The sequence below is a fragment of the Mobula birostris genome, chromosome 6, assembly GCF_030028105.1.
Source record: "Mobula birostris isolate sMobBir1 chromosome 6, sMobBir1.hap1, whole genome shotgun sequence".
Taxonomy (NCBI): Eukaryota; Metazoa; Chordata; class Chondrichthyes; order Myliobatiformes; family Myliobatidae; genus Mobula; species Mobula birostris.
The window spans coordinates 101,510,246-101,532,397 of NC_092375.1; the positions used below are offsets into that span (position 1 = coordinate 101,510,246).

The following is a 22,152-nucleotide window of genomic DNA, read 5'->3' on the forward strand; positions in this document are numbered from 1 at the left end:
AGTCCTGACGAAGGGTCTCGGCCCGAAACGTCGACTGTATCTCTTCCTAGAGTAGCTGCCTGGCCTGCTGCGTTCACCAGCAACTTTGATGTGTGTGGCTTGAATTTCCAGCATCTGCAGATTTCCTCGTGTCAACTTGTGCAGCAGCTTTGAGTGTCCAATGGACATGGACTCCAAGAACTCTCAGATCCTCCACACTGCCAACAGGCTTACCATTAATATTATATTCTGTCTTCAATATTGACATACCAAAATGAAGCACTTCACACTTATCTGGGTTGAAGTCCATCTGCCACTTCTCAGCCCAGTTCTACATCCTATTCACTGTAACCTCTGACAACTCTCCAAACTATCCACAACACCCCCAAATTTTGTGTCATCTACTTCTACTTCCTCATCCAGGTGATTTATAAAAATCACAGGGGGGTCCCAGAACAGATCCCTGTGGAACTTCCATGCAGAATACGAACCATCTACAACCACCCTTTCCCTTCTGTGGGCAAGCCAATTCTGGATCCACAAAGAAGGTCTCCTTGGATACCATGCCTCATTAGTTTATGAATGAGTCTCACATGGGGAACCTTATCAAGTGCCTTACTGAAATCCACATACACTACATTCTCTACTCTACCTTCATCAATGTGTTTTGTTACATCCTCAGAGAATTTAATCAGGCTTGTAAGACAAAGCCATGCTGACTATCCCTGATCAGTTTATATCTCGCCAAATGCTCAGAAATCCTGCCTCTCAGGATCTTCTCCAACAACTTGCCCATCACTGGTCTATAATTTCCTGGATTATCTCCGCTCCCTTTCTTGAACAAGGGAACAACATTTGCAACCTTCCAATCCTCTGGCACTTCTCCCGTCCTTATTGAGAAAGCAAAGATCATTGCCAGAGGCTCAGCAATCTCCTCCCACACTTCCCACAGTAGCCTGGCATATACCCTGTCCAGTCATGGTGATATATGGAGTGCGGAGCAAAGTTAAGATGGTGCTAAACGGCGACTCTTTTGTTTGCATCTTTGGAAACAGCTCAATTTCTAACTTTAATATCTTGTTTAGTATGTCTCCCCTCTCACTGTGAAACAGATCGTCTCCTTATCCCTTATTAGGGAGAGCGAGAGCCTGTGGTATGTCAAATTACTGGGTGAATGAGTAGTCTTTGGGTTACTGCAAGACTGTGTCTTTATTGATGCTTTGCTCACGCTTGAGTGCTCGGTGGGGGGCGCTGATGCTTTTTTGCTGATGGTGGAGATCGTCATCTTGCTGCTGGCTTGTTCATGGGAGGGGGAAGCTGGGGGGGTTGCTTTGGGGTTCTAACATTTAACTGTCGTTCATTCTTTGGGGCAATCGTCTGTTTTTGTGGATGTTTGTGAAGAAAAAGAATTTCAGGATGCATATTGTACACATTTCTCTTGACATTAAATGTACCTATTGAACCTATTAATACCTTTTAAAGGTTCCAGCACATCCTCTTTCTTAATGACTATACACTCAAGTGTTTCAGTCCACTGTAAGTCATTCCCACAATTGCCAAGGTCCTGAAGCAAAGTATTCATTAAGTACCTCAGCTACCTCATCCAACTCCATGCACATGTTTCCACTATCGCTCTTAACTGGTCCTATTCTCACACAGCTTATCCTCTTGCTCTTCACACACTAGTAGAAAGCCTTGGGGTTTTCCTTAATCCTGCTCAACAAGGCCTTCTCATGGCCCCTTCTAGCTCTCCTAATTTCATTCCTGAGCTCCTTCCTGGCTGCCTTGTAATTTTCTAGAGCTCTAATTTTCTAGTTTCTTGAACCTTTCATAAGCTTTTCTTTTTGTCTTAACTAGATTTTCTACGTCCTTTTACCCTACCATCCTTTCCCTGCCTCAATGGAACATACCTATGCAAAACTCCCTGCAAATGTTCCTTAAACATTTGCCACATTTCTGCTGTGCATTTCCCTGAGAACATCTGCTCCCAAGTTCCTGCCTAATAGCATCATGTTTCCCCCTACCCTAATTAAATATCTTCCCAAATTGTCTGCACCTATCGCTCTCCTGTGCTATGGTAAAGGAGATAGAGTTGTGATCACTATCTCCAAAATTCTCTCCTTCCGAGAGATCTGATACCTGACCAGGATTATTTCCCAATACTAGATCAAGTGCAGTCTGTCCTCTAGTTGGCTTATCTACATATTGCATCAAGAAACCTTCCTGGACATACATAACAAACTCCACTCCATCAAAACCACTTGTTCTAAGGAGTTCCCATCCCACTCACCAGAATACAGTCCCCCTGTTCCCATCCCAGTCTCCGGGATCCAGTCCCTCTGTTCCCAACCCAGTCTCCAGGATACAGTCCCCCTGTTCCCATTCCAGTCTCCAGGATTCAGTTCCCCTTTTCCCATCCAAGTCTCTGGGATTCGCTCCCCCTGTTCCCATCCCAGTCTCCAGGATCCAGTCCCCCTGTGCTCTTGTCTCTGATTACACAGGTGTTTTACTGAAACTGCAAAAACTATAGACAGAGTCCATGGAGGAGAGGTTGGTTCCTGTGACGTGTTGGGTTGTATCAACAACTCTCTGATATTTCTTGTGGTTAGGTGTAGAGAAGTTGCCATATCAAACCATGATTTGAAGGCACAACAGGGAGAGAAAGAAAATTACAAATGATTGAGGTGAGGTGCTGTGTAGCCAATCTAGTTCATGCAACCAGATCTTCTGCCTAGTGCCATCTACCAGGACCATATCCCCCCATGCCTTCTCATCCATGTAACTATCGATATTTTTCTTAGATGTTGTAATGGACCCCATATCCATCACTTCTGCTGGCAGCTCATTCCACACTGACACCACCTTCTTAGTGAAGAAGCTCTTCTTGAATATTTCACCTCTCACCCTAAACCTATGACCTCTACTTTGAATCTTTCCCAATATCAGGGAAAAGCCTGCATGCATTCACCTAATCTATACCCCTCATCATTTTATATACCTCTCATTCTTCAATGATCTCCCCTCTCTGTTCTGCACTCCAGAGGATAAATTCCTTAATATCGCTCAGTCCTCAAGTCCCGGCAACATCCATAAAAATTCTCTCTCATCTTCCTCAGATCCCCTTCCTTCTGTCCCTAAAATATGCAATCCACTTCCCCCCTTTTTAGTGCCTTAACCTTCATAAATTTATAAAAATGTCTTAAGGGATAAGGACTGACTTGTGTCACGTACCCCGTGATGGGTTAAAGAACCAGCAGAAATGGAAAACACTTTGGAGTCCAGTATTGCTATTAACTAATGGTATTTATTAGTAACTACGCAATACAGTAATATAAATGCAGATATATCAAACAGGTTAGCAATGATTATATGTAATTAAGTGTGGAAATATATGAAAACCAAGCTTCTTCAAGTCTAGGGGTAAATAGATAGTCTTACAATGATGAGTAAAGTTCAGTTCAGTTCATGGTATTGAGTTGAGTAATGATGGAGAGAGAGAGAGGGAGAGATTTGACTCTTCGGGTGAGCTGACGCTGTCAATCTTTCCGTTGTCCTTCGAAATCCTTTAGAAGTCACCGACTGTGACCAAAACAAAGGGGACTGCTCTTCTGTGGTGGAATTATCAACCCAGGTGAGGGTTGGTACATAAACAACTCCCCACCGATCACTCCCTTCTCACACTGCAAGAGCCACTGATCGATCCTCCAAAACCCATTTTTTCTGTGGGCACAACAAAGCTCTTTCAGTGTCCAAAACCATGTGCCTATCCGTTTATCATCTGACCTTCTATTTATTTCACCATGTCGAATACTAGCTGTCAATCAAACAGCTCCTCCCTTTTCTGTCTGTAAGAATTTCCAAGCAAGCAGTGTCCTTGTAGAAATGTAAACATACTGCAGAAAACCCATAACATCATCCAAAGCTATCTTCGTCTCTCTCTCTCTCAAAATCAAAATGTCAGTGTTAAATCACTCTCTCTCTCTTTTCAAAAGCACAGTTCATAGGGGTAATTCAGGACCCCGTCACACTTGTGTTCTATCATAAATCTGACAGTAGATGTGCTCATTGGCCACCTTATTAGGTACACTTGCTCAATAATGCAGCTATCTAATCAGCCAATCATGTGGCAGCAACTCAGATCATAAAAGCATGCAGACACGGTCAAGAGGTTTAGTTGCTGTTCAGACCAAACACCAGAATGTGGAACCATATAACCATATAACAATTACAGCATGGAAACAGGCCATCTCGGCCCTTCTAGTCTGTGCCAAACGCTTACTTTCACCTAATCCCATCTACCTGCACTCAGCCCATAACCCTCCATTCCTTTCCTGTCCATATACCTATCCATTTTTTTTTAAATGACAATATTGAACCTGCCTCTACCACTTCTACTGGAAGCTCATTCCACACAGCTACCACTCTTGGAGTAAAGAAGTTCCCTCTTATGTTACCCCTGAACTTTTGCCCCTTATCTCTCAACTCATGTCCTCTTGTTTGAATCTCCCCCACTCTCAATGGAAAAAGCCTATCCATGTCAACTCTATCTATCCCCCTCATAATTTTAAATACCTCTATCAAGACCCCCTCAACCTTCTACATTTCAAAGAATAATAACCTAACTTGTTCAACCTTTCTCTGTAACTTTGGAGATGAAACCCAGGCAACATTTTAGTAAATCTCCTCTGTACTCTCTCTATTTTGTTGACATCTTTCCTATAATTCGGTGACCAGAACTCTACACAATACTCCAAATTTGGCTCACCAATGCCTTGTACAATTTTAACATTATATCCCAACTCCTATACTCAATGCTCTGATTAATAAAGGCCAGCATAGCAAAAGCTTTCTTCACCACCCTATCCACATGAGATTCCACCTTCAGGGAACTATGCACCATTACTCCTAGATCCTTCTGTTCTACTGCATTCCTCAATGCCTTACCACTTACCATGTGTTTCCTATTTTGATTAGTCCTACCAAAATGTAGCACCTCACACTTATCAGCATTAAACTCCATCTGCCATCTTTCAGCCCACTCTTCTAACTGGTCTAAATCTCTCTGCAAGCTTTGAAGACCTTCATTATCCACAACTCCACCTATCTTAGAAATGAGTTCTAAGTGACTTTGACCATGGAATGATTTATGGGGCCAAACCTGGTGGTTTGAACATCTCAGACACTACTGATCTCCTGGGATGTTCACACACACAGGCTTCAGAGCTTATAAGGAATGGTGCGAAAAACATCCAATGGGTGGCATTTCTGGGGTGAAAATGCCTTGTTAACCAGAGGTCAGAGGAAAATGGCTGGACAGGAAGGCAACAGAAACTCAAATTAACCACACGTCTCAACAGTGGTGTGCAGTTGAGCATCTCCGAATGTATAATACGTTGAAACTTGAGGTGGATGGGCTGCAACAGCAAAAGGCCACCAACATACAGAAATACATTCAGTGGCCGCTTTATTATTTACCCCCTGTAGCTAATAAAGTGGTCCCTGAGTGTACTAGTAACAATGATTCGGGCTGTCTGTATAGTGCTACGTGGTTAATTCAGCTCACAAGAATGAACAAGATTGTTGGCTTCAGTATTGGAGAGGCTAAAGGGTTTCATAAAAAAAGTTATGACAATTTTATTCCCATTTCAGCATTTTATTATTAAGTAAACCAATTTATTCAATTTTTGAGAGAATTCCACTTTGAAAGGTAAACCAATTTGTAAAATATAACCCAAACACCTTTAATCACAGGCACATGAAATGGAATTCTGACTGCTTAATACCACACAGGTCCCTTGCTGGAACATAACTACATTACAGAATCTCTGAGACTCATAGACTGCAGTTTGTATTTTACACACGCACGCGAAAACTAGCCCTGCATCAACCTCATTACACTATGGCAGATTCAAATTTAAAGAAAATTTACATACATTTACAAACGTTTGTATTTAAAGAATAGAGAGAAAAAAACTCAAATGAAAATAAAGAATATAACACTCAAACCAAGCACACTTGTAAATTATCTTTAAGCAACACTGACAAAACCTGAGCAGGTCAGGTCTCAAAAGAGACAATATGCAGATGTGTCCAAGTGTTCGATATATAGAAGATGTTTTAAAATGCGGATCTGGAGGGAATAGAGATTATTGTTTCTCAGTGTGATACACACATAATTAGCTTCAGAATGTGAAAATGCTGCATTCTGTTCAGTTGGTAGGGACACTGTGTTAAAAGTCACTTGAGTTCACAATGAGAAGAGCATCCACCCTGTAGTTGCTTGGTCTGTACAATTTTACAATCTTGGACTCCTTCCCTTCACTAGAGGGATAATAGAACGCATTATTGCCTTCTCCCTGAATATTGGCAAGCATGTCACTCAAAGGGCTGGCAGCCCAGTTGGGTGATCATTATATGAGTCTCAGAGAAGGCAATGACATGATGGAGGGGCAGGGGAGGGGTGTGCACTTGAAGAAAATCAACACCTCTTCCCTTTTGTCTCTAATTTGACAAGCTGCAGAAAGGCTTTAATCATGAGGAATTTTTTTCCCTACCCCCGCCTTTCCTCAAATCAAAATAGAAAGATAATGCATTCCAACTCCTTCCCAAAGGAGGAGGGCTTGAGGTTTAATCAAACTTGGCCAATCTAATTACCTTTCCAGCCTGCTGATTGAAATTGTTCTTTATGATATGCATTTGTATTTATTCAGCTAAAGGCAAAGTGAGAGGAGAAGTATCAAAAATCAAATCAGAAATCAGGGACAAATACAGAAATTAGATCAATAAAGAGCTGTTCAAAATATTCTGATCTAAGGAAATGTGCCTTCAGTTTGAATCGCTGGTTGGGTACTGGTGAGTCCTGGATATGGGCAAGAGTCACAAGTGACCCTCCCCAGGTCACTGCAGACGGAGGTCTGTACATTGAGTCAATTCAAGTACGTAAGTAGCCTGAAGGTCAGTCCTGGCAAGTTCAGAGGGCAAAGCAGAAGGCCAAAACCTGAAGGCTGAAGGTAAAGGCCCAAAGGTGTCATGAAAGTCTTGGTTACTGCTGTTGAAAATCTATGCGAGACCCGAAAGTCAAACCGGTGATTGGCATCCTAGTGTAAATCTGAAGTTTGAGACCCAATGACTGCGAGCCTAAGAATCCAGGGACAGTGAGACAGAAAGGCAGCCTGTCCTGGGTTTACAAGCTTGTCGGGTGAGGTAGAAAGGGGCTTGTGGGGCATTGCGAGCATGCTATGTTGACATCGGAATATGCGGCCTCCAGCACATCCTCGGGTGTGTTGGTTAACACAAGCAACACACTTCACTCTATGTTTTGATCTACACATGATAAATAAATCTGAATCTTGAATCTTAGCAAAGTGCTGCCAATGGATTAATACTCCTACCAAGAAGCCCCCTCATGACCCCCATTAGCTGCTTGTCTCACAGGTCCTGAAAGGAGAATATAGGGAGCTAGGAAGGGAGTTGAGAAAAAGGACCGCAAAGGTAGTAATCTCGGGATTACTGCCTGTGCCACGCAACAGTGAGAGTAGGAATGCAATGAGGTGGAGAATAAATGCGTGGCTGAGGGATTGGAGCAGGAGGCAGGGATTCAAGTTTTTGGATCATTGGGACCTTTTTTGGCGCAGGCGTGACCTGTACAAAAAGGACGGGTTACACTTGAATCCTAGGGGGACCAATATCCTGGCAGGGAGATTAGCGAGGTCTACTGAGGTGACTTTAACCTAGAATGGTTGGGGGGTGGGAATCAAATTAAAGAGGCCAGGCGAGAGGAGGTTAGTTCACAACAGGGGGGATGGGAACCAGTGCAGAGAGACGGAGGGGTGTAAAGTGAGGGTAGAAGCAAAAAGTAGTAAGGAGAAAAGTAAAAGTGGCAGGCCGACAAATTCAGGGCAAGCATCAAAAAGGGCCACTTTTCAACATAATTGTATAAGGGCTAAAAGAGTTGTAAAAGAGTGCCTGAAGGCTTTGTGTGTCAATGTAAGGAGCATTCGTAACAAGGTGGATGAATTGAAAGTGCAGATTGTTATTAATGATTATGATATAGTTGGGATCACAGAGACATGGCTGCAGGGTGACCAAGGATGGGAGCTCAACGTTCAGGGATATTCAATATTCAGGAGGGATAGACATGAAGGAAAAGGAGGTGGGGTGGCGTTGCTGGTTAAAGATGAGATTAACGCAATAGAAAGGAAGGACATAAGCCGGGAAGATGTGGAATCGATATGGGTAGAGCTGTGTAACACTAAGGGGCAGAAAACGCTGGTGGGAGTTGTGTACAGGCCACCTAACAGTAGTAGTGAGGTCATAGATGGTATTAAACAGGAAATTAGAAATGTGTGCAATAAAGGAACAGCAGTTATAATGGGTGACTTCAATCTACATGTAGATTGGGTGAACCAAATTGGTAAAGGTGCTGAGGAAGAGGATTTCTTGGAATGTATGCGGGATGGTTTTTTGAACCAACATGTCGAGGAACCAACTAGCGAGCAGGCTATTCTAGACTAGGTATTGAGCAATGAGGAAGGGTTAATTAGCAATCTAGTCGTGAGAGGCCCCTTGGGTAAGAGTGACCATAATGTGGTGGAATTCTTCATTAAGATGGAGAGTGACATAGTTAATTCAGAAACAAAGGTTCTGAACTTAAAGAGGGGCAACTTTGAAGGTATGAGACATGAATTAGCTAAGATAGACTGGCAAATGACACTTAAAGGATTGACGGTGGATATGCAATGGCAAGCATTTAAAGATCTCATGGATGAACTACAACAATTGTTCATCCCAGTTTGGCAAAAGAATAAATCAAGGAAGGTAGTGCACCCGTGGCTGACAAGAGAAATTAGGGATAGTATCAATTCCAAAGAAGAAGCATACAAATTAGCCAGAAAAAGTGGCTCACCTGAGGACTGGGAGAAATTCAGAGTTCAGCAGAGGAGGACAAAGGGCTTAATTAGGAAGGGGGAAAAAGATTATGAGAGAAAACTGGCAGGGAACATAAAAACTGACTGTAAAAGCTTTTATAGATATGTAAAAAGGAAAAGACTGGTAAAGACAAATGTAGGTCCCCTACAGACAGAAACAGGTGAATTGATTATGGGGAGCAAGGACATGGCAGACCAATTGAATAATTATTTTGGTTCCATCTTCACTAAGGAGGACATGAATAATCTTCCAGAAATAGTAGAGGATAGAGGGTCCAGTGAGATGGAGGAACTGAGCAAAATACATGTTAGTAGGGAAGTGGTGTTAGGTAAATTGAAGGGATTAAAGGCAGATAAATCCCCAGGGCTAGATGGTCTGCATCTCAGAGTGCTTAAGGAAGTAGCCCAAGAAATAGTGGATGCATTAGTGATAATTTTTCAAAACTCATTAGATTCTGGACTAGTTCCTGAGGATTGGAGGGTGGCTAATGTAACCCCACTTTTTAAAAAAGGAGGGAGAGAGAAACCGGGGAATTATAGACCGGTTAGCCTAACGTCGGTGGTGGGGAAACTGCTGGAGTCAGTTATCAAAGATGTAATAACAGCACATTTGGAAAGTGGTGAAATCATCGGACAAAGTCAGCATGGATTTGTGAAAGGAAAATCATGTCTGACGAATCTCATAGAATTTTTTGAGGATGTAACTAGTAGAGTGGATAGGGGAGAACCAGTGGATGTGGTATATTTGGATTTTCAGAAGGCTTTTGACAAGGTCCCACACAGGAGATTAGTGTGCAAACTTAAAGCACACGGTATTGGGGGTAAGGTATTGATGTGGATAGAGAATTGGTTAGCAGACAGGAAACAAAGAGTGGGAATAAATGGGACCTTTTCAGAATGGCAGGCAGTGACTAGTGGGGTACCGCAAGGCTCAATGCTGGGACCCCAGTTGTTTACAATATATATTAATGACTTGGATGAGGGAATTAAATGCAGCATCTCCAAGTTTGCGGATGACACGAAGCTGGGCGGCAGTGTTAGCTGTGAGGAGGATGCTAAGAGGATGCAGGGTGACTTGGATAGGTTGGGTAAGTGGGCAAATTCATGGCAGATGCAATTTAATGTGGATAAATGTGAAGTTATCCACTTTGGTGGCAAAAATAGGAAAACAGATTATTATCTGAATGGTGGCCGATTAGGAAAAGGGGAGGTGCAACGAGACCTGGGTATCATTATACACCAGTCATTGAAAGTGGGCATGCAGGTACAGCAGGCGGTGAAAAAGGCAAATGGTATGCTGGCATTTATAGCGAGAGGATTCGAGTACAGGAGCAGGGAGGTACTACTGCAGTTGTACAAGGCCTTGGTGAGACCACACCTGGAGTATTGTGTGCAGTTTTGGTCCCCTAATCTGAGGAAAGACATCCTTGCCATAGAGGGAGTACAAAGAAGGTTCACCAGATTGATTCCTGGGATGGCAGGACTTTCATATGAAGAAAGACTGGATGAACTGGGCTTGTACTCATTGGAATTTCGAAGATTGAGGGGGAATCTGATTGAAACGTATAAGATCCTAAAGGGATTGGACAGGCTAGATGCAGGAAGATTGTTCCCGATGTCGGGGAAGTCCAGAACGAGGGGTCACATTTTGAGGATAAAGGGAAAGCCTTTTAGGACCGAGATTAGGAAAAACTTCTTCACACAGAGAGTGGTGAATCTGTGGAATTCTCTGCCACAGAAAACAGTTGAGGCCAGTTCATTGGCTATATTTAAGAGGGAGTTAGATATGGCCCTTGTGGCTACGGGGATCAGGGGGTATGGAGGGAAGGCTGGCGCAGGGTTCTGAGTTGGATGATCAGCCATGATCATAATAAATGGCGGTGCAGGCTCGAAGGGCCGAATGGCCTACTCCTGCACCTATTTTCTATGTTTCTATACACATGCCACAATTCCCCCTATTATCACTTTTATTTCTGCTGTGTCTGATGTGTCCCTGTATTCCAGATTCTTGAATTAATTGTTAAACACAGTCATTAACAGCTAACAGCTGTATTGACAGCATGCCATCCCCTATTCAAATCAACAGTAACCAGGTGCTTTCTGGCATCAGCAGAGATTTGCAATCCTGTCTCTCCCGACAAGTCATTAAAAGCAAAAGCCTCACACTCGTCATCCTTCCAGCATTAATTTTCAGTTTGCCCACTCTCTCTTTTTGTCATGCACTAGGACACACTAACTAGGTTACACATCAATCAGATTTAGCATCAGTGGGACAGGTCATAGAGCTGCTGTCTTATGGCTCCAATGACCTGGATTGATCTCTGGTGCTATTGTTGAGTCCAGAATTTGAGGCCTGGAGTTCGGGTCCTCATCTAGGGTCCTATTTAATCATCATCAGTGATTCCTGGGTCAATACCAAAGATCAACTCCTGAGGGCAATCAGAAGATCAGATTAAAGCCCAAAGGATGATTGGAGATCCAGATGTCAAGGCCAGATAAGCAGAGCTTCAATTCTGCGAATCTCAGGTAGTCCACTGGGGAATTCAAAAAGCCCAATGTCTGCAAATCCATGAGTCTGTTGGAGGCTAGAGGCCAAAGACAGCCTTTCCTGGGGTTAGAGGACTGTTGGATCATTGGAATCTCTGACAGAAAAGGTGTGACCTGTGCAGAAGAGAGAGTTTGCACCTGAAACAGAGGGGGACATATCCTAGCGAGAAGGTTTGCTAGTGCTGCATGGGAAGGGGAAGGTGTCAAGCTGGAGTTGCAGGAGGGTGGGAACTCGAGTGCCAGAACACATCGTGGAGAAGTTGTTAAGACCCCAGACCAAGTCAGGAATCAAAAAGTTGAGCATGCTACGAATAATGTTCTGAGATGCGTCTATTTCAATGTCAGGAGTATTGTAGGAAAGACAGAAGCATGGAATTATGATATTGTAGCCATCAATGAGATTTGTTTGCAGGAGGGAGGGGCAGGGTGTAGAACTGAAGAATTAAAAAGGTATGACCATGTTAATGGGGATATAACGTAGACCATCCAACAGTCCACAGGATCTAGAGGAACAAATTTGGTGAGAGATCGCAGACTGTTGCAAGAAACATAAAGCTGTTATAGTAGGTGATTTTAACTTTCCATATATTGACTGGGACTCCCATACTATCAAAGGACTAGGTGGGACAGAGTTTGTCAAATGTGCTCAGCAAAGTTTCCTCAATCAGTACATAGAAGTCCCAATGAGAGAGTATGCGATACTTCTTGTGCTATTAGGGAATGAGACAGGGCAGGTGACAGAATTTTATGTAGGGGAACACTTTGCATCTAGTGACCATAATGCCATTAGTTTCAAAGTAGATGCTGCCTGGCCTGTTGAGTTCCTCCAGCATTTTGTGGCTTCCCAGCTCTTTACTTCACCCCTCTCCCTCTCCCGGTTTTACCTATCAATCACTACTTTGTAATTCTTCCTCCCCTCTCCCCACCTTCTTACCCTGACTCCTCAGATTGTTCTCCAGTCCCGATGAAGGGTCTCAGCCCAAAACATTGACTGTTTACTCTTTTCCATAGATGCTGCCTGGCCTGCTGAGTTTCTCCAGTACTTTGTGTGTGTTGCTTGGGAAAAGGTAGGTCTGGTCCATGGGTTGAGATTCTAAATTGGCCAGTTTTGATGATATCAGAAAGGATCAGGCAAGTGTGGATTAGGACAGGCTGCTTTCAAACAGAAGTGTAGTTAGTAAGTGGGAGGCCTTCAAAAGTGAAATTTTGAGAGTACAGAGCTTATACATGTATGTGAGAATAAAAGGTAAAGGTAACAGGTTAGGGAACCTTGGTTTTCAAGAGATATTGAGGCCCTGGTTAATGAAAAAAAGGAGGTAGTAGGCAAGTAGGAACAAATGAGGTACTTATGGAGTACAAGAAATGCCAGATAACACTCAAGAAAGAAATCAGGAGGGTTAAAAGAAGGCATGAGGTTGTCCTAGCAGACAAAGTGAAGGAGAATCTTTAGGGATTCTATAGATATGTTAGGAGCAGAAGGATTGCAAGGGACAAAATTGGTTCTCTGGAAGATCAGACTGGTAATCTATGCAGGAGCCAAAAGAGATGGGGAGATCTTAAATGGATATGGACACAGAGTCTATAGAAGTGAGGCAAAGCAGCAACGAGGTCATGGACCCTCTACAGATTACAGAGGAGAAGGTGTTTACTGTCTTGAGGCAAATTAGGGTGGATAAATTCCCAGGACCTTACAACATGTTCCCTCAGACACTGTGGGAGGTATGTGCAGAAATTGCAGGGACCTTAGCAGAGATATTTAAATCATCATTAGCAACAGATGAGGTACCGGAGGATTGGAGGATATTCAATGTTGATCCACTGTTTAAGAAAGGTTCTAAAAATAAACAAGGAAATTATAGGCCCGTGAGTCTGACATCTGCGGTGGGAAAGTTATTGGAAGGTATTCTAAGGAATCAGATTTACTGTATAAGCATTTGGATAGACATGGACCAATCAGGGATAGTCAGCATAGCTTTGTGCGTAGTAGGTCATGTCTAACCAATCTTATAGAGCTTTTTGGTCTATAGGAAAGTTGATGAAGGTAATGCAATTGATGTTGTCTACATGGACAAGGGATGGCACTTGACAAGGTCCCACATGGGAGGCTAGTCAACAAGGTTTAGTCACTTGGCATTCAGGATAAAGTAGTAAATTGAATTAGATGTTGGCTTTGTGGGAGGAGCCAGAGAGTGGTAGTAGATGTTTGCCTCTGAATGGAGGCCTGTGACCAGTGGGATCAATGCTGGGTCCGTTGTGGTTTGTCATCTATATTAAAGATCTGGATGATAACGTGATTAACTGGTTCAGGAAATTTGCGGATGACACCAAGACTGGAGGAGTAGTGGACAGCAAGGAACACTATTAAAGCTTGCATGGGGAATCTGGACTAGCTGGAAAAGTGGGCTGAGAAAGGGCAGATAGAATTTAATGCAAGCAAGTGCAAGGTGTAGGACCAACCAGGGTAGGTCTTACACAATGAACGATAGGGTACTGAGGTGTGCAATAGAACAAAGGGTTCTGGGAATACAGGTCCATAATTCATTGAAAGTGGAGTCGTAGGTAGATAGGCGTAAAGAAAGTTTTTGGCACCTGGACCTTCCTAAATCAAGATTCTGAGTACAGGGACTGGGAGGTTATGTTTAAGCTGTATAAGACATTGGAGAGACCTAATTTGGAGTATTGTGTGCAATTTTGGTCACCTGCCGACAGGAAAGATGTAAACAAGGTTGAAAGAGTAAAGAGAAGGTTAACAAGGATGGGAGGACCTGAGTTATGTGGAAAGATTGAATAGGTTAGGGCTTTATTCCTTGGAACATAGAAGACTGAGGGGAGATTTGATAGGAAGTGTTAAGACAGGAACACTAACAACATTTTAAAAATACTTGGACAAGTGCATGGATAGGAAAGATTTAATAGGATGTTGGCAATTGAGACCAGCTCAGACAGGCCCTCCAGCCCACAATGCTGTGATGACCATAGAGTGGACATACAGAAGATGTTACCTATAGTGGAGGAATCTAAGACCAGAGGGAAGCCCCAGAATACAAGGATATCCCTTTAGAACAGAGACAAGGAGGAATTTCTTTATCTACGGGATGGTGAATCTGTGGAATTCATTGCCACAGATGGCTGTGGAGGCCAAGTCTTTGGACATATTTAAAACTGAGATTGATTGGTCTTGATTAGAAAGAGTCTCAAAGGATATGGGGAGAAGGCAGGATAATGGGGTTAAGAGGGATAATAAATCAGCCATGATGAATAGCAGAGCTAATTCGATCAGCTAAATGACCTAATTCTGCTCCAATGTCTTGTGGTATGATAATTTTGATTGAGGGACAAGTATTGAACCAGGAGAAATAACTTAACCCATTCTTCTTCAGAATGCTGTCTTAACTATTTCAATATCCAACACTAAGAGCAAATAGGGAGACAGGTTTACGTCTTATTCATAGTCTAATGTCTCATTCACAGTTTTAAGCCTAATTACTCTCTCATTACTGGACTGGAATGTCAGTATTAATTGCTGTCCTCGGGTCTCTGGAGTGGAATGAACCCATAACCTTCTGACACAGCTTATCCAAATGGCTGACCCTCTTTACAAATTATAACTCATTTAGTTTTTCCCAACTGGGGCCAAATCAAAACCAGGTTTGTTATCACTGTATGTTCAAAAATTTTTGTTTTGCAGCAGCAGTACCATGCAAAACATTTTAAAAATCACATCAAGTTACAAAAAGAAAGATTAAAATAATAAATAGTGCAAAAAGTGAGCGAAATAGTGAGGTGGTATTCATGGGTTCATTGACCTTCAGAAATCTGACAGTGGAGGGGAAGAAGCTTTATTTTGCTTTATTTAGAGAGACAGCACAGAACAAGCCCTTCTGGCCCAACGAGCTGCAACACCCAGCAACCCCTTATTCAACACGAGCCTAATCACACGACAATTTACAATGACCTATTAACCTACTAACCAGTACGTCTTGGGAATTTGTGAGGAGACTGAGCTCCCAGAGGAAACCCTCGTGTTCACAGGAGGGACGCACTAATTTCTGACAGAGGATGTCAGAAGTGAACTCCGAACTCTGATGCCCTGAGCTGTAATGGCATCGCCATTGATTCCACTATGAATGCCCACAAGAAAATGAATCTCCAGGTAGTACATGATGATATATACAGTCGGCCCTCCGTATCCACGGGGGTTTGGTTCCGGGACCCCCCGCGGATACCAAATTCCGCGGATGCTCAAGTCCCATATATAAAATGGCGTAGTATTTGCGTATAACCTACGCGTATTCTCTTGTATACTTTAAATCATGTCTAGATTACTTATAACACCTAATACGATGTAAATAGTTGTTATACTGTATTGTTTCAGGAATAACGACAAGAAAAAAAGTCTGCACATGTTCAGTACAGACGCAACCATCGTAGCTCTTCTGGGAACGCTGGTGCTGCCTCGGCATCAGCCGATGCCGATTCTCCTGTGATCTTTAAGTTCTTGAGGCTGTAGCGCTTTACATAGCTAGCCAGCCATCCCTTACTAGCCTTAAACTCCTTCCCCTTGCTCACAACACAAGTAGCGAACAAACGAGATGCAAGGCGAACAATGCTCAAACAATGAGTGCTGGAGAGAGAACTTCCGGGGTTTTTTTCTATCCCGATCCGCGGATGGTTGAATCCATGGAAACGGAAGGCTGACTGTATGTACTTTGACAAAAAAAATTTACTTTGAACTTTGAAACTCAATATAATAAGTATATCTAATATACAGTATTTCCCCCGTTGACAGAGGCAAGGGTACAAAATGGAAAGGTTCAAGTTTAAAGTGAGTAAAGTGAGAACTAGGGACTGTAGAATGATGTTGGGTGAGTGGTTAAGTCATTGGACATGTATCCAGAGACATGGACCATTAAACTTGATTTGTATTTAGTTCCCACCAGAGTAGCTGGGAATTTAAATTCAGACAATTAAATCAATCAGGATTTAAAAAGCAGATATCAAATTGGTAAATATGATGGTACTAGGCTGTAACTAAAAACACATGAGGTTTGCTCAGGTTCTTGAGGAAAGGGAATCCATCTTCCTTACCTAGACTAGACGATATGCAATTGCAGGCCTAACAATATTGTCAGCAACCTTTGTCCTGTAGCATCAACAATTCCTCTCCATGCCAAGAAACAGCTCAACCCAGTGAGTTGGTCCAGCAGATTGACTGTTGCTAATAAAGTTGTTAATTGAGTCCGAAGTCCAAAGCCAAAGGTTTATTGTCATCTCCACAAGTACTGATATGCACAGGTGCAATGAAAATCTTACCTGCAGCAGCATCGTGGGCACAGAGCATCGGGTAAGTAGCGTTTACAAGAAAAACACAAAAGAAACACATTTCACAAGGTTATGGATCACTAACCATAGACAATAAATGCTGGCCATGCAAAATATACTTTCATACCAAAGGTGATTGACATCTAAAACTCCCTCCTACAAAAACTGTTCAAGCTTATGGCCAGTTGAAGACTTTAAGGATGTTGGATGTTGGATTTTGATCAGATACACAAGATGGTGAAAGGATGAAGTTGAGATACAAGTCAGCTGTGAGCTGCTAGCAGTGGTAGTTGGAAGGCGTATTGTTCTGAATGGCCCCTGATAGAGAGAGATAGAGAGGGATGGGGACGTGGAAAGGGGAATGGGAGATAGGGAAACGGGGGCGGGGGGGAAGATACTGTGATAGGTGGAAGACAAAAAATATTTTATCACCAAAAACAAGCAAGCGCCACATTTGTAAAATCAACCTTTTCTAATGGTGTTGAAGTCACCTTGAATCAGTGTAAATTCAGCAATAACATGTATTTACATAATCCCTTTAATGGGGCAAAATATCTCAAGCTGCTTGACAAGTAGATGATCAAATGAATTCTGACAGCAAGTCATTTTGAAAAGGCCAGAGAATCATTGAAATGTAAAGTACAGGAAGAGTCATTCACCCCAATGTTTCCATACTGGGCAAAAATGGATTTGAGATGAGATTCACACCCTAATTTTTTGGCCTATAGCCCTGCAGGTTGTGGTTTCTTTAACTGGTCATCAAGATTCTTGTTAAACACAATGGGAATTTTTGCCTTCTCCACCCATTAAGACAGTGAGTTTCAAATCCTCAACATTAGTTGACTGAACTATATTTTCAACATTTTTCCATTATTTCTACCAATTAACTTGCATCTTTGAAAACTAAAAAAAAACTACACATGCTGGAAATCTGAAATAAAAAGAACAGAACTAGCAGGTGACAGAAGAAATCAACGGAAAAGCACATAGAGTTAACATTTTGTTACCTAGCTCTGACAAAGGGTGCTCAAGCTGAAGCATTAACTCACATTTTTCTTTCTGAAAATGCTGCCCAAGCTCCAGGGTATTGCTGACACCATCTGGTTTTGTAATTATAACCTCTGCCCCTTTCTGCAAGAGGTGATGAAACTCTCGTAAACTACCCCTCAGTCTCATACAACATCCAATGAGAGAAATGGACAGTCAACATTTTGAGTCAAGAACATTCACCTGGACTAAGTGAAGGCACTCAATCTGAAGCATTGAAATGGATGTCGACTGTTCACTTCTCTCTGTAGATGCTGCCTGACATGCTGAGCAATCTTCAGGCTGTGGCTTCAATGTACCAGGCACTTCCATGCAAATTCAGGCTTTTAATCATGGAGACTGCTAAATACCCACAGCACTGACTTGGTCCAGCATCCAAGCTAACTCCAATACACAGAAAGGTAAGAGGCTACAGAGAGAGATAGACTCAACCAGTCCAATCATGGGTAAAGATCTCCCCACAATGACACACATTTAGAGTGGATATGGAGAAGATGCTTCCTCTAGTGGGGGAGTCGACTAGAGGGCACAGCTTCAGAATAGAGAATGCCCATCTATGGCAGAAATGAAGAAGAATTTCTTTAGCCAGAGCATAGGGAATATGTGGACTTCATTGCCACAGATGACTGTGAAGACCAAGTCATTGGGCAGATTTAAAGTGGAGGGTGATAGGTTCTTGCTTAGTCAGGGTGTCAAATGTTACAGGGAGATGGCAGGAGAATGGGGTTGAGAGGGATAATAAATCAGCCAGGACACAATGGCGATGCATACTCGATGGGCTGAATGGCGTGATTCTGCTCCTATGACTTATGGTCTTGTCTAAAAGAGGTAATGTCTCAGGAAGGTGACATCCATCATCAGGAAGCAACCGCATCCCCACACCACACCACCCCATTCCCTGCCATCTGGGTCATGCCCCCTTCTCATTTCTGCCACCTGACAGGGGGTACAGGAGCCTGAAGACCCACACCTCAAGGTTCAACAACAGTTTCTTCCCCACTGCTGTCAGAACCTGACAAACTCGAACTACAACTTGGACTTCATTTATTTTTCTCTCCCTCAACTTCCACTAGTATCATTATTATATTTACCTTTTTGTGCAATTTATGTTAATTTATTTTTATGTTAACTTGTATTTATTGTGCTTGTGATATAATGTACTGATGAAAAAATCTAATTTTCATGCATTTATACTCTGTGTCTGCATACCTAACACAATAAACTTGAACTTGTAACTTGCATTTTATTTTTAATTTAGACATACAGAACAGTAACAGGCCCTTTTAGCCCAATGATCCCACACCACCAAGTTCTACCCATGTGACCAAATAACCTATTATGTACGTCTTTGGAATGTGGGAGGAAACCCGAGCACCTGGAGGAAACCATGCAGTCATGGAAGAACATACAAACTCCTTACTTTAGCAGTGGGATTTAACATTACAGATCATGGCAAATGATTCACTAACTATTGTTGCTGTTCAAAATGCAGCTTGGTATATCCTTGGGAAGATGCCAAGCTTTCTCTTCTCAAGGTTAGAACAAAAATACAGAAAACAACTGCTTTACTTTCCAGACAGAAACAAAAACACATTTTTATACAGTGTGGGACCTATGAGCAGTAACCTGCATTAGCGTATTGGAAAAATACAGTTGTAGCATAAATATATAATTGTAATTGGTATATCATTGTGTCCTCTGTGTAAACACAAAACTAAAACTGGATCATTTGAGGTATGCTACAATGTTTAAGGCAGAATCCACAGCCTGTAGACTCACTTGCAGGAGAATGGGGTTCCTCTGCCCTTGTTACATATGGTTTTTCATGGATTCTATTGTATTTCTTCATTTTCCTGTTGTTTTTTGCAAGTAAACGAATCTTAAGGTTGTAGATGGTATACAGAGTTTGATAATGAATCTACTTTGACCTGTGAAGATTAAGGTTTAGTTGTAAAATGCTAATGGCCTTTGTCCTAGTACATACACCACCATAAACACGAGGCTGTGATTCAGGGGGAGTTTCCAATAGTAAACAACAAATGGAAAAGTTTAATAAATGCACAAGCACAATCAATTACACCTCCTGCATGAATGATGTCCACTGCTATCGTTTGTTCCCCTCTGAAATGCTAGCTCAAGTGATCTGGAAGCCAAAATTGAAAAATCTGTGTTTCGTGTAGTTGCCCCAAACAATGTAAGATTTTCTTTCCTATATTTCAGTAAGACTCTTTGGACCAAGGAGACTGAGGTGATCATGAAACTGAGGGCAGTAGGAAGCTGACAAAGCACAGGAGTGAAGGACTAGGGCAGATCAGTCACAATTGTATTGACTGGAGAGACTATGTGGCCCACCTGTGCACTTGTTGTCTTGCATTTTTACATTTGTGTAGTGCCTTCTGTAATTTTGTTATGTAGCAGCCAATTTACATACATTAGTCCCAAAACACCTCAAACCACTTTGGTTTTCCTGAATGATGATGATTTGTTGAGGAACATATTTTGATCACCTCTGTGTGGCAAACTTCTAAATGCCTCTTTAAAATTCCATTCAGCCCAGTGTGTCTGCCCTGCCATTTTATCACGGCAGATTTATTTTCACTCTCAAACCCATTCTCCTGCCTTCTCCCTCACAACTTTTGACATCCTTTTAGTCAAAGGGTAAACCATGTTTACCTTTCCCAGAAATAGCAGCTGTCATGAGATATTTTAAAATTGCATCATAGTCACAGAGTTTATCATATTGTTGTACAGTAGATCCCACTACGTCCATACTAATCCTATTTTCCTGCATTAATTCCATATCAGTCAATTCCCCACACATTCAAGTAAAGCCTCATTCAAAAGCTAAATCCTGAAAAAATGTGGCTATGGTAACGTACCAGTTAGTGTAACGCTATCACAGTGCCACCATCCCCTCAACTTGGTCCCACCTGTCACCTGCCAGCTTGTCCTTGATCCCCTCCCCACACCTGGGTTCATTTCCACCACTGTCTGAAAGGAGTCTGTACATTCTCCCCGTGACCTCATGGCTTTTCTCCAGATGCTCCAGTTTGGGCAGTGCTGGCTCATTGGGCCTGAACAGCCGGTTTCTGTGCTGTAACTCGAAATAAAATAAAATAATGCCCAACACAGGACTCCCTCAGCAGTGCACTGTAAGGCCCAGACCAAATTCCTGTGGGTGATTTTACAAACTTTGGATTTTGAATCCACAATGTTCTCATTTAGAAATGAAAGTGTTACCCAATGGTCTGCAGCTGTCACAGGCACACAAATAGGAAGAGAGAGAATAAAGTATATTCCAGGCTGACTTCATAGCTCAGCTCCCAACTGAAGGCAGAAGATAGGTGTTTTTGTTCTGGTGTTTAATCAACTGCTGTTATTTATGATGGTCTGTGCTTGACACTTTGAAGCAATTCAGGTGAAAATCTATTATAAAATGTGGGTATGAAGATATAACTCCAAATGTATTTGAGACACTTTGAGATTCTGTTCAATTCATAATGAGGTTAACTCCAGGTGAGATATCTCTGGAGAAACAGTACACCAGTGATTCTCTCCCTTTTGCAAAAATCGAGTTTCAGCGTAGCTAAACCACAGTCAGAATCTGAAGGTCACAACAAGACCTAACTTGATGTAATAATATGTATTTATATCCCATGTGGAACACCTACTATATCAATTTACCCAGAGAAAGGACAGGCCCATTAATGATCCTGTTAAGCAAAACCTCCAGAATGTACAGATTATCCAGTTCCATTCAGCTACAAAAAGAGAAAATGTTCTACTATCTCCAACAATTAAAGGCAGCTACAATTACAATACTTAAAAGTCTTCTGGACAAGTACATGGATAGGAAAGGGTTAGAGGAATATAGGTCAAACACAGGCAACTGGGACTAGCTTGGTTAATCAACACAAGAGATTCTGTAGATGCTGGAAATCCAGAGCAATGCACACAAACTTCTGGAGGGACTCAGCAGGTCAGGTAGCACTGTGGAGGGGAATCAATTGTTGATATTTCAGGCAGAGACCCTTCATCAGGACTGGAAAGGAAGAGGGCAAAGTCAGACTAAGAAGGTAGGAGAGGGGAAGAGAACAAGCTCATAGCTTATAGGTGATAACAGGTGAGGGGAAAGGTGGATGGGTGGGGGAGAGTGAAGTGAGAAGCTGGGAGGTGATAGGTGGAAGCAGTAAAGGGCTTAAAAAGAATTATTCTGATAGGAGAGGAGAAAGGGAAGGGGGAGGGGAACCAGAGTGCGTTCTTTGGGCAGTTGAAGAGAAGAGATAAGAGGGAGACAGAATGGAGAATGAAATAAGAGAGAAGTTCAGAG

General features: G+C 42.3%; 1 protein-coding gene across 2 annotated transcripts in view; it reads right to left on the reverse strand.

Moving 5' to 3' along the window:
* sema5ba (sema domain, seven thrombospondin repeats (type 1 and type 1-like), transmembrane domain (TM) and short cytoplasmic domain, (semaphorin) 5Ba) overlaps positions 1–22,152 on the reverse strand; it is a 539,592-nt gene that overhangs the window by 511,356 nt on the left and 6,084 nt on the right. The gene's annotated exons all lie outside the window — the stretch shown is intronic.